Source organism: Dacryopinax primogenitus, assembly GCF_000292625.1.
Source record: "Dacryopinax primogenitus strain DJM-731 SS1 chromosome Unknown DACRYscaffold_3, whole genome shotgun sequence".
In the NCBI taxonomy this organism is placed as follows: domain Eukaryota; kingdom Fungi; phylum Basidiomycota; class Dacrymycetes; order Dacrymycetales; family Dacrymycetaceae; genus Dacryopinax; species Dacryopinax primogenitus.
The window spans coordinates 885,783-899,737 of record NW_024467200.1 but is presented as its reverse complement, the minus strand read 5'-3'; the positions used below and the strand labels follow the sequence as shown (position 1 = coordinate 899,737).

The 13,955-nt window shown below is 52.7% G+C and overlaps 1 protein-coding gene across 1 annotated transcript in view; it reads left to right on the top strand.

Moving 5' to 3' along the window:
* The first annotated feature begins 587 nt into the window (after nucleotides 1–587).
* The window catches only part of DACRYDRAFT_20436 (6-phosphofructokinase), a 77,833-nt gene continuing 64,465 nt past the window's right edge, over nucleotides 588–13,955 (top strand). The window contains exons 1-2 of the mRNA XM_040771933.1: nucleotides 588–613; nucleotides 10,830–10,840. The gene's annotated coding sequence lies outside the window, so the exon portion shown is untranslated. The remainder of the gene's footprint in view (nucleotides 614–10,829; nucleotides 10,841–13,955) is intronic.

Below are 13,955 nucleotides of genomic sequence, written 5' to 3'. Positions count from 1 at the left end.
GCCTGTAAATACTCTCTAAGCTTCTCCAGCGCCTTAAACCGATGAGAAAGGTTCGTTCTTCTCCCCCGCCTCCATCTCCGCATACCTATTCAACCCCCAGAGCAAAATCAGCTCCAACCTGAACAAACCGCACAGAAAGACTCACGTCCTCCCTGTTCCCTCAACCTCGAACACCGGATCCCAGCCAAAGTCCCCCCCTCCTCGGGCGGGTACGATCTTCCCCCTCGTCACACCCTCAAAGAGGACCACCTCCGCCCCCGGCCCCGGAGAATACGCAAACGTGCATATCGCACTCGCCGCCCTGGTCTGGAACCCTTCCAGCATCGTATTCAACCCTGCGGGATCGTGAGTCGTCAAGCCTGTCATATAGGCTGGGCGTGAACGGGCGAACCGGAATGCCCAATAGCCTTGAGGAAATCTTTGATATACACTCTTGGTAGCCCTCCGAGGGCGTCAAACCCCAACGCAGTATCTTCAGTTATAAACGGGCCACCTAGCTAACCCCCCGTGGTCAGTCTTACGTCGGTAGGGAGTGAGAGGGGGAGATGGAGGAAGAAAGGAGGAAGAAAGGGCGTCCTTTCTTCCTCCCTCTCCCCCTCTCACCTCGCTGACATTTTGCACGCGAGACTTCACGCGTCGTTCCCTGAAGTTCGGGGACTGCATGCACGACCAACAACCAACAAAAGCCAACACGTCACTCCTGGCCTAAACGAGCAAAGAGAAGGGCGGACGCACTATCCAGCGCCTTAGAGTCGACCTGTACACTACCATCGAGGATTGCCCGGACTTCTTTCAGCTTGTGCCGGTTGGAAGTTACAAATACTGTCCGCCACGAGGGATGAGCTCAGGAACATCCTAGGCTCATACCCGAGTAATCTGATCAGCAGTAGCACAAGCAGTAATAGTATTAGTACAGCACAGTATGAACACGATTAGGGACGTCGCCGACAATTGTGCGATCGTGAAATGAATATCAAGAAAAGGGCACACTTTGGGGTCCCGGAGGCGCATGGACCTAAAGCCAGGCGCACACGAGGCACACGCGGACAACGGACAACGGACAACGGATAACGGACAACGGATAACGGACAACGGATAACGGACAACGGATAACGGACAACTCACACCCGACAACCAACTGATAACTGACAGCCAACACCCGCCAGACTGCTTGATCAAAGAACGACATATGATGAGGAAGGGGAAAACGATCAACTGTACTGCAGGCCAGACACCATACCTCATACATTAGCACAGCTGGGCTACTCACGACTCTCAAGCCGTACAAACTCCCTCCCCCCCCTGCACCTATGCATCCTGCTCCAAGCCCAGCGTCTCCCTGACCTGCAGCAGCAACACCACCTCGCTATGTACCATCTCCCTGACCCGCACCAACTCCTCTAGTCGATCAAGAGAGAAGAGGTAGACCGGTACCTTGGTAAGCTTGTGCAGCCCACCCAACAGTGCAAGTTGTCGACGGACGAGGGAGAACTGGCTTGCCGTCAGTCCTTTGCAAGAGAATGGCTTGAGGAGAGACTTACGTGTCTCACAACTTTATCGATGTACACGCTCCCTTCGTCTGGCCAAATCGTCATCAGTGGAGGACGCTGGGCCATGATCCAGAACAGGAGGGTGTCGTACAAGGCCGATGCGAGTCAGTGCGCTGTGTGGCACAGATGCCAGAAGGTTACAAGGTGCTCTTCTGGGATCAAGGACAAGTCCACTGGGCACAGCTCTGGTTCGGAGGTAAGAATGTGTCAGAGAAGGAGGAGGTAAGACAGACTTTGCATATCTGCTCTACGGAGCTTCTCGTGCAGTATGGCCCACAAGAGCTGTACTCCGCGTGGTGGCCGCAACTTCCTCGCTGCAGACTCGAGCACCTCCATATGCACGAGAAACGTCTCGTCATAGACCTCCAGACTGGACTCTCGAACCCTCTTGATTGCCTTGATCCGCCTCTCCATCCTTCCTAATGCGGAGGTTTTCTCTTCTTCACTCATAGAAAAGTTGAGGGACCTCAGTATCCTTAGGAACGATGCAGAGTAGTTCAAACTGCTCAGGAAGGATTCGGAGTAGCTCCATCCGAGTAGCATGTATTGATCCCTCAACTCCAGTTTGCCAGGGGTATGGACAACAACAGAGTGAGGCGAAGCAGGATTAGCCATCACAATGTTGAGTTGGCAGCCTAGTTTGTAGTAAGAAAAGCTAGAGTATTGGTAGCTGATAAAATCTTGTTGAATGTTCGCAAGCGGGTGGCGGCATATCCAGCCTAGTTTCGTAAGAATGTTGTGGGAGAATGTGCCGTTATGATCAGAGGATTTGGTAAGGGTTTGAGCTATTTCGAGGATCTGGTCGTCTGAAAGCTGTACGCGTGGCCTCAGCGCTCTGAAAAGTTACACCAGTGGCAGGGCTTACCTGTTCCAAATGACCTCCGAAAACTCCGATGACAGTCTGGTAAACCTCGTAGACACCCACATGACACCCACTGAGGCAGAACACTCGAGAGTTGGCAACGCCTTGATACGGGTAGTTGCGAGCCAAGTTTTGGAACATCCTCGGGTCACACACACCCGTAGGGTTTCTGTATGCTTCAAAAAGGTATTTCACGATCCCCTCCATCTCAGGGGGAACAAATTCCGGGTAGGTGGCTTTTAGAGCAGCGTAATGGGTTTTTTGCAAGTTGTTAAGTTGTGGGAGCGAAATGATAAAGTCGCATAGGGTATGAGGAGGTTCATGTAAGAGTATCATAGGCCTTTTGTTGCGTGCACCCACCTGTTCACCAGTGCTGTGAGCCATGTTGAGGTGAGAGTGAGAGAGAATCGAGAGTCGAAGTGAGAGAGAATCAAGAGTCATCTAACCTTGAGCAGGACGAGCAAAGTCTGTGCCTCTTCCGTCACACCTGGGGGTGATGCTCTGTTTTTTCGCCATGGGAATTCACCCAAAAGCCACTCTTCTAAGAAGCTAAACGCGGGAATTACATAGAGGATATAGGAACCGCGGAAGCAGGTCATCAGGTTGTTTTGAAAGGTTGGGTCTGAGAGCAGCTGGTACCGTCCGCAGGCCACCTGTCCCCACCACACTCAGTTTACAGGCCATCTACTCGTATGTTACACAGAACAAATATGGGAAGGTATCAACTCAGTGCTATATCCCACCACGTCGGCTGGCTCTCTTCGCTCATGTTGAACATCCTCCAGCCCTCCGTCCTCTGCTTCTTCCACGCTCTCATCGATTGGGCAACACATCCATGCAAACTCGATAACAGACAGAAGCGCGTCCTCGGCCACGACTCCGAGATCAGATCTACCGCGTAGCAAGTCACGCTCGTTATCCCTTGAACCGGAAGAGAAAAGCGCGAACTGCAGAGTGCTCAGTTTGTCAAGAGTGGATGAGGTAAGATATAAGGATCGAGGGGATTTGCTCTCGAGGAGTGCTTCCCTATGAGAGGACAGCGCTGCGCGCAGGATCGAGCAAAGATGGGGTACTGCATCCTTCCGTGCCAATCGCTCTTGTCGATGCTTCCTTCAGAGAGCTGGTGCCTTATAAGACACATGCTCCAAGAAGAAAGCATTCTCGAGTCCTTTGACAGCATCAAGCGCGACCTGCTGACAGGCGGCTGTCTTCATAGCGTTCACGGTAGAAGAGAGCACATTCGTGATCATATCCGACAGAGCAGAGCGTATATCGTCCAAATTGCTTGTATATTTCTTGGAACCGAGCGCGCGGGCCAGAAGACTTCGAGTCAGTGGAAGGATGTTGTTCGTTGGAGGTGACAATATGTTGTCGCCAACAAGCCGGCTGAATGACTCAAGATCCTCCGCAAAGTACGCCGCAACGTGTCCGAGGAGTGCGCTGATCATTCCAGACATCGAGAATGCTAATGGTATGTGCGAAGACGAAGGGGGAAGGCCATCGGGCAAAGACACGACAGAAGCTCCCAGACAGTGGCCCTTCAGTAGTTGCTTGAGCACAAGACTAATGCGATCGAGCGCGTGCTCTAAAGATCAAGAAGCTCTTTGTCCAACGGTCGCGACATGAGAACTACTTGGATACCGCGTAGGATGAAAAGGAGTTCGCGACCATTTGACGACACATGATCGGTTGCTGCAGTGAGTTATGGTCCGTGTGAGAAAACCGCGATCTTTCCAATCGTCGTACTCACTCTGCGTTTCCAGTATACATTGGAGTTTAGACAACTGCGTTCCAGTCTCCTCTGGATCGCTCAATGTTGGTGGGGATACGATCTCCCTCTTCTTCTTCTTCGGTTGAGCGTCGGTCGCCGGTTCGGGTGCTGCAGGACGCTTCTCTGCCAAGGTATCGTCTCGAACTTCGCTGCCAACTTCTCATTCAAGGTCAAGATCTCTAACAATCCTCTGGTTATGTATTCAAACCTTATTCATGACGCGCAGAGCTACTTACCCATCTGCAGGAGGTCGTTGGATTGCTGCATCTGTGCCACCTTCAGGCGAAGGTCATCTGCCTGGTTCTTCCAGTGTTCTTCCTCCTTTCCATCCTTCCACGGAAACGCATCCCGAAATCTCTTGACCGCTTCTGTTGATATTCCAATATATGTAAAGCATCACGGACCAAAAAAAGCGCATACACGTACGTTGCCCGGTGCGCACGCCTGGGGGCCATGGGAGAAGTGCCTACCGAACACGCGTCATTCTTACTCTCAGGTAATGTTAGCAGCCTACTATAGCGATTCTAAGTCGGTCGAGTTGATCTGGTGAAAATTTCATTTTGAAGATCCATAGATAGTTGGGGAAATGTGCAATCAGTTCTGGGCAGATCGATGTTGGGCGGTGGACGTGTGTCGGTGATAAGACCCGGCTCTATCTCGCCTGACAGTCAAAATAATGAGGTATACAAGCATCTATTCACTTTTGCGTTCGAAATACATTGCAAATATAATCAAATCCCATGCATGCCCGTAATTCGGGCTTTTCCTCCCTAATGCAAGAGTGCTGTCCCCTCCTACCAATGCATCACGCGACAGATGCCATACGCTCCTGGCTCTGACTCCTGTGCTTTTCGAGCAAACGGTCGAGAACGTGCCTCTGCCCAAGCTCGAGCTCTCCGCTCTCGACACCACTGTGATACACACGCAAGAGCGTGTCCACGTCCTCCATGCTCTGTGTGCGCACGTCCGCAAGCTCCTTGATCTTAGCAGTGACATCCTTGATCTGGTCGTCCGTGAGGTTGAGCTTCAACTGCTCCACTCGGCTCTTGACGGCGTTCCACCCAGTCAAACGATGGCCGATGGAGACGTACCGCGTCAGGCCGAAGTCTTCGGGCTTGAGGATCTCGTATGTAGACGGGTTGTTCAGGATCGCCTTAGCGTGGATACCAGCCTTGTGGGTGAACGCGCAGTACCCGGTGATGGGGTTGCAGAAGGGGACAGAGACTTCGACGGCTTCAGCAACAAGGTTCTCGATCTCGCGGAGCATGGGAAGGTTGTATTTCGACCGCACGTATTCGGGGTTGGCAGCATATAGGCAGGCGACGAGTCCTCCGAGAGGGGTGATACCCACACGCTCGCCGATACCAAGCACCGACGTGTCAATGTGTGTCGCGCCAGCCTCAAGCGCGCAGAATGCGTTGGCGATGGCTAGAAGCAGTATGAGCACTTAAAATTTCAGTAGAGACGGCAAAACTCACCGCATCCTGTGTCGTTATGCAAGTGGATCTCGATGTCGCAGCTGACAACACCCCGGAGCGTCCTGACGAGGTCATACACTTGCCTAGGGTTCGCACACCCAACCGTGTCCGCAATACCGACCCTGTTAACACCGATCTTGTCGACCGTTTGGTAGATGGACAAGAGGTCGACCAAGTCGGAACGGAACGAGTCCTCGCTCGAGAAGCGGACCTCGATGCCCTTGCTCTTCACGAAATTGATCACTTCTATCGCGGTCTTGGTGATGTATGCCATATCCTTGCCGTGGGAGAACTCGCGCAAGAAACTCGAGGTACCGATAACGACGTCCACCCCATCAACACCCGTCTCTACGGCGATACGTGCGTCGTCCATGTGGCATCGGATGTGCGTGAGGATCTTGGCACGCAGACCGAGCTTGCAGATCGCCTCGCAGTCGGCACGGGACTGCTCGCTCGCAGCAGGAGAGGTGAGCTCAATGTACTCCACCCCGAAGGCATCGAGAGCTTTGGCAATCTTGATCTTGGTCTCGGTATCGAAGAAGGCGTTGGCGAACTGCTCTCCCTCTGTAGACAGGTGAGTATACAGGGCTTGGGGAAAGATGGAGGCGTGTGGAGGAGGTGGAGGATAAAACGTACCTCTCAGTGTAGACTCGATGATATTGAAGTTGGAGACGTTGCTCAAGAAATCCGCATAGCGGGGTGCGTACGGGTTGAACTGCTTGGCGGCATTATGTGCCCCGTGCCCGTTCACTCCGTTCGTACCGTTGACCCCGTTCGTCTTGCCGTTCACTCCGTTGGGCTTGCCGTTGACTGCTGGTGCAGAGGAGAGGTCAACAGGGACCATCTCCTTGTTTGGCTCGTCATACGTCTCGGTATGGTGGCAGGTGTGCTTGGGGTGTGACATTTTGTGCAGAGTTGTTGAATATGGGTAGTGGGGTCGCGTGCAGTTAAGAGAGGGAGGAGTCAAGCAAGTGTAGGAGCAGCAGCAACAAATTATTGTGTTATTTGTGTTTTGTAGAATAATGAGTCGAGTCAGGAATTTTTCGGGCAAGAGAACAGTTCGGGGGAAAGGACGAAGTTGTTTTACCGGTTGGACTAAAAAGAGGCGCTGTGGGAAACCGCGGACAGCTCGGCGAAACGGATGCAGCAAAAGCAAATTTATATCCGAGTCATACAATGCGGGGAAGCAGCACCCCCACTCAAATCATGTGCACATCAAAGGGTCGGGTGTGTTCCATGTTCTACGACCACTGCTGAATGTGTTCGGGAGTGGATACCTGTTCACTAGCCCTGCCTAATTCTCACACACAATATGAAAAGGTACTGCATATTATCATGAAATGCACTGGGTGCACACAAGCTTTATACGACTTTGTTTTGCTTCTGACTCAAAAACCTTGAGGCCTAAAACTTGGATTCGCGCTATGCAATACTACTCTGATTAGACCACTTCAACCCGCTCCTCCCTCCAGTCCTCCTTCTTCAACACCTCTCCCCAACCCTCTCCTTCTCCCTCCAAACACGCCCAATGCCGTCCCCCCGAATGCCTCCACGCCGCCGACCCCGTCCCCGGACTAAACCAAGGTACCTCTATCCCCGCCTCTTTCGCCACCACTATCTCCAGCTCTCTCAGCGCAGGGAGACTATATTTCTCGCTCGTGAGAGGAGACGACACTGAGAGACTGGCGAGGAATCCCGAGAGTGAAGTTATCCCAACTCGCGGTCCGAGACCGAGCACAGAGGTGGTGATATGTGAAGCACCTGCTTGAAGCGCTATGCACGCATTTGCGATTGCTGCTCCTGTCAGTACTTTCTTGCCTTGGGAAGAAAACGACCTACCACAGCCGGTATCGTTATAAAACTGCACTTACACGCTGCAATCCACCGCCGCCCTCACAGTCCTAACGACCTCCCATATCTTCATCGGGTTAGCACACCCCGTGGAGTCCACCATGTTTATCCTGTCAACCCCAGCTTCCTGAACAGCCTTATACACCTTAAGCAAGTCGACGAGGTTGGAGCGGAAAGCGTCTTCTGCCGATAACTGGCATTCCAGGGCTTGGCTCTTGACGTATCCCACCACTCGCTTGATGGAAGCTTTGATCCTCTCCAGCTCTTCATCATGGGAAGATTCCAAACGCTCATTCAGTGGCTCGAGAACCAGGTTTACACCGTCCACGCCACATCCTATCGCAGCTTTGGCATCCTCTATGTCGCATCGCAATGGCGCTAAGATCTTCGCCCGCAAGCCCAACGCACAGAGTGCATGCAGATCAGACTCCTTCTGGGGTGAGGTAGCCGGAGACGAGTGCTCGATATACTGCACTCCGCACGCGTCCAGTTGGCGGGCGATCTGGAGCTTAACTGTCGGCCTAAATCCATGTTCGCCAAACTGCTCCCTTTCTACACCAAAATCCATTCAAAACCTAACGTTTCAAACCGCACGATGCACATACCTCCCAATGTCGAATCGACAATTCCAAACTCTCTCACCTTCCGCGTGAAATCCCCATACTTCAGTGCATATTCGTTTTCTCGCTCTGCTTGGGGAGCCGCGGAAGCCATTGGGGTTGGGACGAGTGAGGGGTCGTACATGGCCTGGTGGTATGCAAGGTGCGCTGCATGGGCCATCTTGGATCCAAGGAAGGGCAAGTTGAGTAGCGGATAGATGGAATTTGGCAAGTTGACCTCGGCTTGGATAGGGATATGTGCAAACTGTTGTCTTGTGGTCGAGTCAGGATTCGCGCTGGGTACGTCAGAGTCATGTACGGATTTTTTGCGTAGAGCGACCCAAAAACTCAAACGCAAATAGAAGCAGAATACAAAGTATCCAATACTTATTTGGTAATACGCCAAGCCCCTTCCGTAATATTCTGTATGGTAATACTTCGATAACCAGATCCTCTTGCAGCTTGGTATCAAATAATCACGTGATTAATCAACATCCTCCAACATCTTCCCATTGTTATTGTCCACCACCACCATAATTAAAGGCAGAACTCGGTTTCCCACGCACAGATTACTTGTAGAGATACAGTCCATCTTTGTCAATGGTGCTAACATACAAACCCTCCAACCCTATTCCAATACCATACACACCGACCTCAAGCCAACGCTACGCCCAAAGCTGCAGCCACCATACCTGCACCTACCAGACCCGCTGCAACATGCCTCGCTCCGCTGCTCCCCGAAGTAGGCGCCGCCCCACTCCCACTCCCACTCGTGCTCCCGCCTCCTTGCGCGCCCGCCCCGCCCGTGGTCGTGTTCCCTCCACCAGTCGTCTCATTCGCAGCCCCAGCATTACCCACCAACCCACTAGCATTAAACGCCCGCGTAGTGTTACTCTCCAGCGCCCACTTCAAGCCTTCCATAACGTGCGACAGGTACGTCGCGTTCTGCCACGTGTCGTTCGTGTGCCCCAGAGAGGTGTACCAGGAGCGGCCGCCCCGCGTGTTGGGGATCGACCCGTTGTATGCTGCTCCGACGTCTTGATACCATGCGATTGGGTGGGGGGTGCCTTGATCATACTGTCGCGTGCCGTTGTCTAGGTGCAGCGTGAGCAGGTACGAGAGCGCGAGCAGGATAAACAGAGTGTCAAGAGACGCACCGACATAGCTCGTCTCGTCAACAGTGAGGATAACCTTAGCCCCCACATCCCTGGGATCGCTCTTAAAGTTGTACATCTCATCATACACCTCCCACCTCTCTGGAAGCATGACAGTGCTAGGATGTGTCGGGTCGAGAACAACGATCGTAGCGTTCTGGATTGCTGGGTGGTAGTCGAACCATGCTCCGAGCTCGGCGCCGAAGAAGGTAGTGGTGTAGAGACAGGCGGAGGCAGCGTGTACCCCTACAAAGTTACCACCTTGTTGTAGGTAGTTGTCGAATGCTACTTTGCCTGGTTCGTCCAACACTGTACGTGTTCATGGGATATGAGCGCCTCTTTACGCCGACGGCAAAGGAGAAGGCTCACCTTCGTCTGAGTTGCTTAGAAAGAGAATGCAGTCGTATACCGCTAGCCCGGTATCATTGAACCATGTTTTATCTTCCGTGAAGTCAAACTGGATATTATATTGCGGTCCTAGCCTCTTGAAGGAGTCGATAGCCACGGGGATGGACTCGTGTCTGTACCCTGCTGTCGCGGAGTAGACGAGAACGCGCGGGAGAGATTGTTCAGACGTGGACATGGTAAGCAGGAGGAGGATGAGGTAGGAGAAAAGAGGGCGAGAGAGAAAGGGAGGACGCATGTGGGCGCTGGCGACCGAGGGGAGTGGAGGAGCCCGAGGAAGAAGGAGGATGTTCGTGCAGTTCGCCGGACAGGGATCACAGAGGCCAGGGACGCATCGGAATGTCAACCACCAGGCCGAGGTTGTTGCAGTTCACAAAGACTTGGCGAAAATGAAGATCAGAACAAGCACAGGAACTCTCTAAACTGGATAATTTGAAATCGCATTACAGATTCGTTGCTAAAGCCGTCATCAATGGACCCTCCGTTCGGATCGCGCAGACGCGGCACTGCACCCCCGACACTTTCTATGCATTTCCAGCAGCACCCGGTTCCTACTCTAAATCCAAGAATTTCTCAGCTCCATAAATTTCGACCATTTTGTCATCTCACAATGGACCGTATTGTCAGCCCTTGTCAGCGCCTGCCGCGGCTGCGGCAGAGTATATCCCGCACGCGCCTTGGTCAGCCGATTTGATAAGGCAAGACCCTTGACCCAAAGCCCTGTTCTGCACGTTGACATGTTCATCATTCATTGGACGGCGCAGGTGACGCGGCCTGGAGGGCTGGTTGCCCCGACGGCGGCGGGAATATAAAGAGGACAGAAATGAGGCCAGATGATGCCAACAAAACACAAACCACTTTAGGTACTGAACTCAGATAAACAAACATCAACCAACCAACAAGAAAAATGTCGAAGCCTACTGTTTTAGTGACTGGTGGGACAGGCGCTCAAGGTGGTGCCGGTAAGTCCTCGATTGCTGCATTCCAGTTCATTCGTTAATCATCCTTTCACAGTGATCAACGAGCTGCTCAAGTCTGGCAAACTCGCCATCCGAGTTATCACTCGCTCTCCTACTTCCGCTAAAGCCGAGTCCCTCCGTTCCCGCGGTGTCGAGGTTGTCCAAGCCGACCTCAACGACCCAGCTTCCCTCCGAACCGCCCTCGCAGGATGTGATCGCGCTTTCCTCGTGACGACATTCTTTGGTCCCAACGGCGTCAAAGGAGAAGAAGAAGAAGGGAAGCAGTTCGTCGCAGTGGCAAAAGAGGCTGGCGTGAAGCATCTCGTATTCTCCAGCGTGGGCGGGGCAGACAAAGCACCCTCCGTCCCGCACTTCTGGAGCAAGTACCAGATAGAGCAAGCCCTGCGTTCCAGCGGCATCCCTTCCTGGTCGATCATCCGCCCTGTCGCGTTCATGGATAACATGCCCACCGAGGGCGGGATGGCGCGATTCGTTGTGCTGGGCGTGTTTGGCACGCTCCTCGCGGGCAAGTCGCTCCAGATTATTGCAGTGCGGGATATCGGCTGGTTCGCTGCCCGTGCCCTGGAGAGCCCTGAGGAATGGAACAGCAAGGTCACGACTCTTGCAGGCGACGACCTGGATATCGGTGGGATCAAGGAGGCCTATGCCAAAGCCGTGGGACACAAGCCCTGGGCTGCATGGACACCGCCGGCATCACTTCTCGGCCCGATGATGGGTAAGGAGATGAACAGCATGTTCACCGTGCGTTGCATTCTGTTGTCCTTTGAGCGAGAGACTGACGACACTGCAGTGGTTTAAGGAGATGGGTTACAAGGCTGATATCGCTCCTCTGAGAAAAATCCACCCTGACCTGTTGACTTTCGAGCAGTGGCTGAAGAGTAATAAGCAGCAGTGATCTTTTTTCTAATGTACGAACCACAATTTGTTGCACTTCCGCTGTAATGTCCATTTATGAGCCACGCTGGTATAAGTCGTAATTCCAGTGAAACTACATGTTTAAAAAATACCAGTGAGCCGCCGAGGACGAGGAAAACGGTTATGATCGTATGTTGACTAGTACTCCACTGTATCAGAGTTTCGTGCCCCAACCTGTTTTTAATGACGTCACCCGCCCCTTAACCAGTACATTGCTCCTCACCCGCTGCCAAAACAAGGAAGATTTAGCAGCAAGGTTGCCTGGAGCGTGTATCTTAAGAACGCTCCTACTCATCGGTATATCGCATGTATATATAACCTTGCAGGGAAAGAAAGAAGTGCGAATACGCAATAACAACAACCTGACACAATCAAACAAAATGGCAGGTAAACCAATTGTCCTTGTCACGGGTGCCACAGGCGCTTTTTTTAATTATATAATATTTTTATTAAATAAAGCTCAGGGAGGAGCGGGCGAGTACTTTCAATCGATAGAGGGGAATCTAACGCTTATCGCCTTCCTCAGTCGTCTCCGAACTGCTCAAGTCCGACAAGGTCACCATCCGCATACTGACACGCAATCCCAGCTCCGAGAAGGCCTCCGACCTCAAAGCCAAAGGCGTCGAGGTCGTCAAAGGGGACATGTTCGACTCTGGCTCCTTGCGCACCGCGCTTACAGGGTGCGAGCGTGCTTTCCTCGTGACGGACTACCAGGCTCGTGGTGTAGAGGGTGAGACTGAGTCCGGCAGAGCCTTTGTCGACGCTGCCGCTGCCGTGGGCGTGCAATATGTCGTATTCTCCTCTGTCGGGAACGCAGATACGCACACGGGTGTGCCGCACTTTGAGAGCAAGGATGCCATCGAACAGCATCTGCGAGAGAGTGCAGTACCCGGATGGGCAATCCTCCGGCCATGCGCGTTCATGGAGAACTTCCCAACGGCCGGGGAAATGCAACGGATGATGACCCTTGGGATATTTGATGCTGCTTTGCAGGGCAAGAGCATCAAACTCGTTGCTGTTCAAGACATCGGTTGGTTTGCTGCATGCGCTCTGGAACAACCGGAGCAGTGGAAAGGCCAGACGATGACTTTGGCGGGGGATGACATTACGGTCCCTCAGATGAAGGCGGCGTACGAGGTCGTGGAGGGTGGCAAGCCCTGGGAAATGCCACTCCCTCAGATCGCCCTGGGAGCGATGCTCCCGAAGGAGATCTACCTCATGATGACCGTACGTGTTGTTGCTTCCTGTGGGATGTCGTAGGGATGGCATCGGTCTTGGACCGAACTTTGAGGACCGCAGTCCTGCCCGTCCGGTTCAGGACTGGACCAGTTCAAGGACCGGACCAGGACCGCTGAGGTTGGGAAAAGTTGAACCGTTCAGGACTGGACAGGACCGGTCCTGAAGCAGTCCGGGGGAGGTTGGGTGATGCACATGTTTGGTACATACTCCGGGTCAAATTCTAGAGGGATTACTGACTAAGCGGAAGCAAACGGAAGCATTTCCGGTGCACAGACGACGCAGTTAGAAGTACATCCAATCCGCATCCACTATTACAGGTCCCCACAATAGGAGAAGACGGTGGATTCCTCCTTGTGGTCGAGAGACTGGTCAATTTCCTTATTTGGTCGAGGGTAGGGTTTGTTAACCCTAACCCAGACTCGGCATAACCTGAGTCCTCATCAGTGGTCAGACCCTAGCTTGGCCCAGTGAATGTGCTGCCACATACATCTTATCACAAAACACCTGCAAATGGCAGGCAGCTCACTCACTCCTGTGCCCTTTGAGGAGCTCTCAGATAATGGTATGCAGGTACTCAGTGCATTGCAGCATGAACTAATTAGGTATAGATATTGAGATCACCTCTACCAACCTGCCTTCAAAACATGGTCAGAACAAGCAAACCTGGAGCTCCTCTATGCTCAGTGACAGCTCAGAAAATGAGGAGGAATTGCCAGAGATAGGGCGGAAAGTGGGGCAGCAGACAGCAGACATCTATCTGCTGTACACAGAGCCTGATGAAGATGATTTGGCCTGGTGGTGCAAGTGTCAGGGCACCAGCTCATTGCTTGGTCAAGAGACATGACTAAGCCTTTAGGACATGGAAGTAGCTGGTATACCTTGGCATGTGCTGGAACCTGCTGGAAGGATTGGATGGTCAGGTGACCTGCTGTGCATGGCTGTGCATGACCTCATATGACCTCATCCTTGGTCATATGACCTGATCACCTGACTAGGCTGAGTAAGCAAGATGTTCTAGCAGGTTCCACCACAGAGGTATAAATATAAGGCCTACTCTGCCTGGGGACTGTCTCTTCAGACTTGGTCTCTTAGGATCATCCACAGGTACCTATACTGTAGATAGGTCTTAGTCATCAGGTCTACTCCACTTC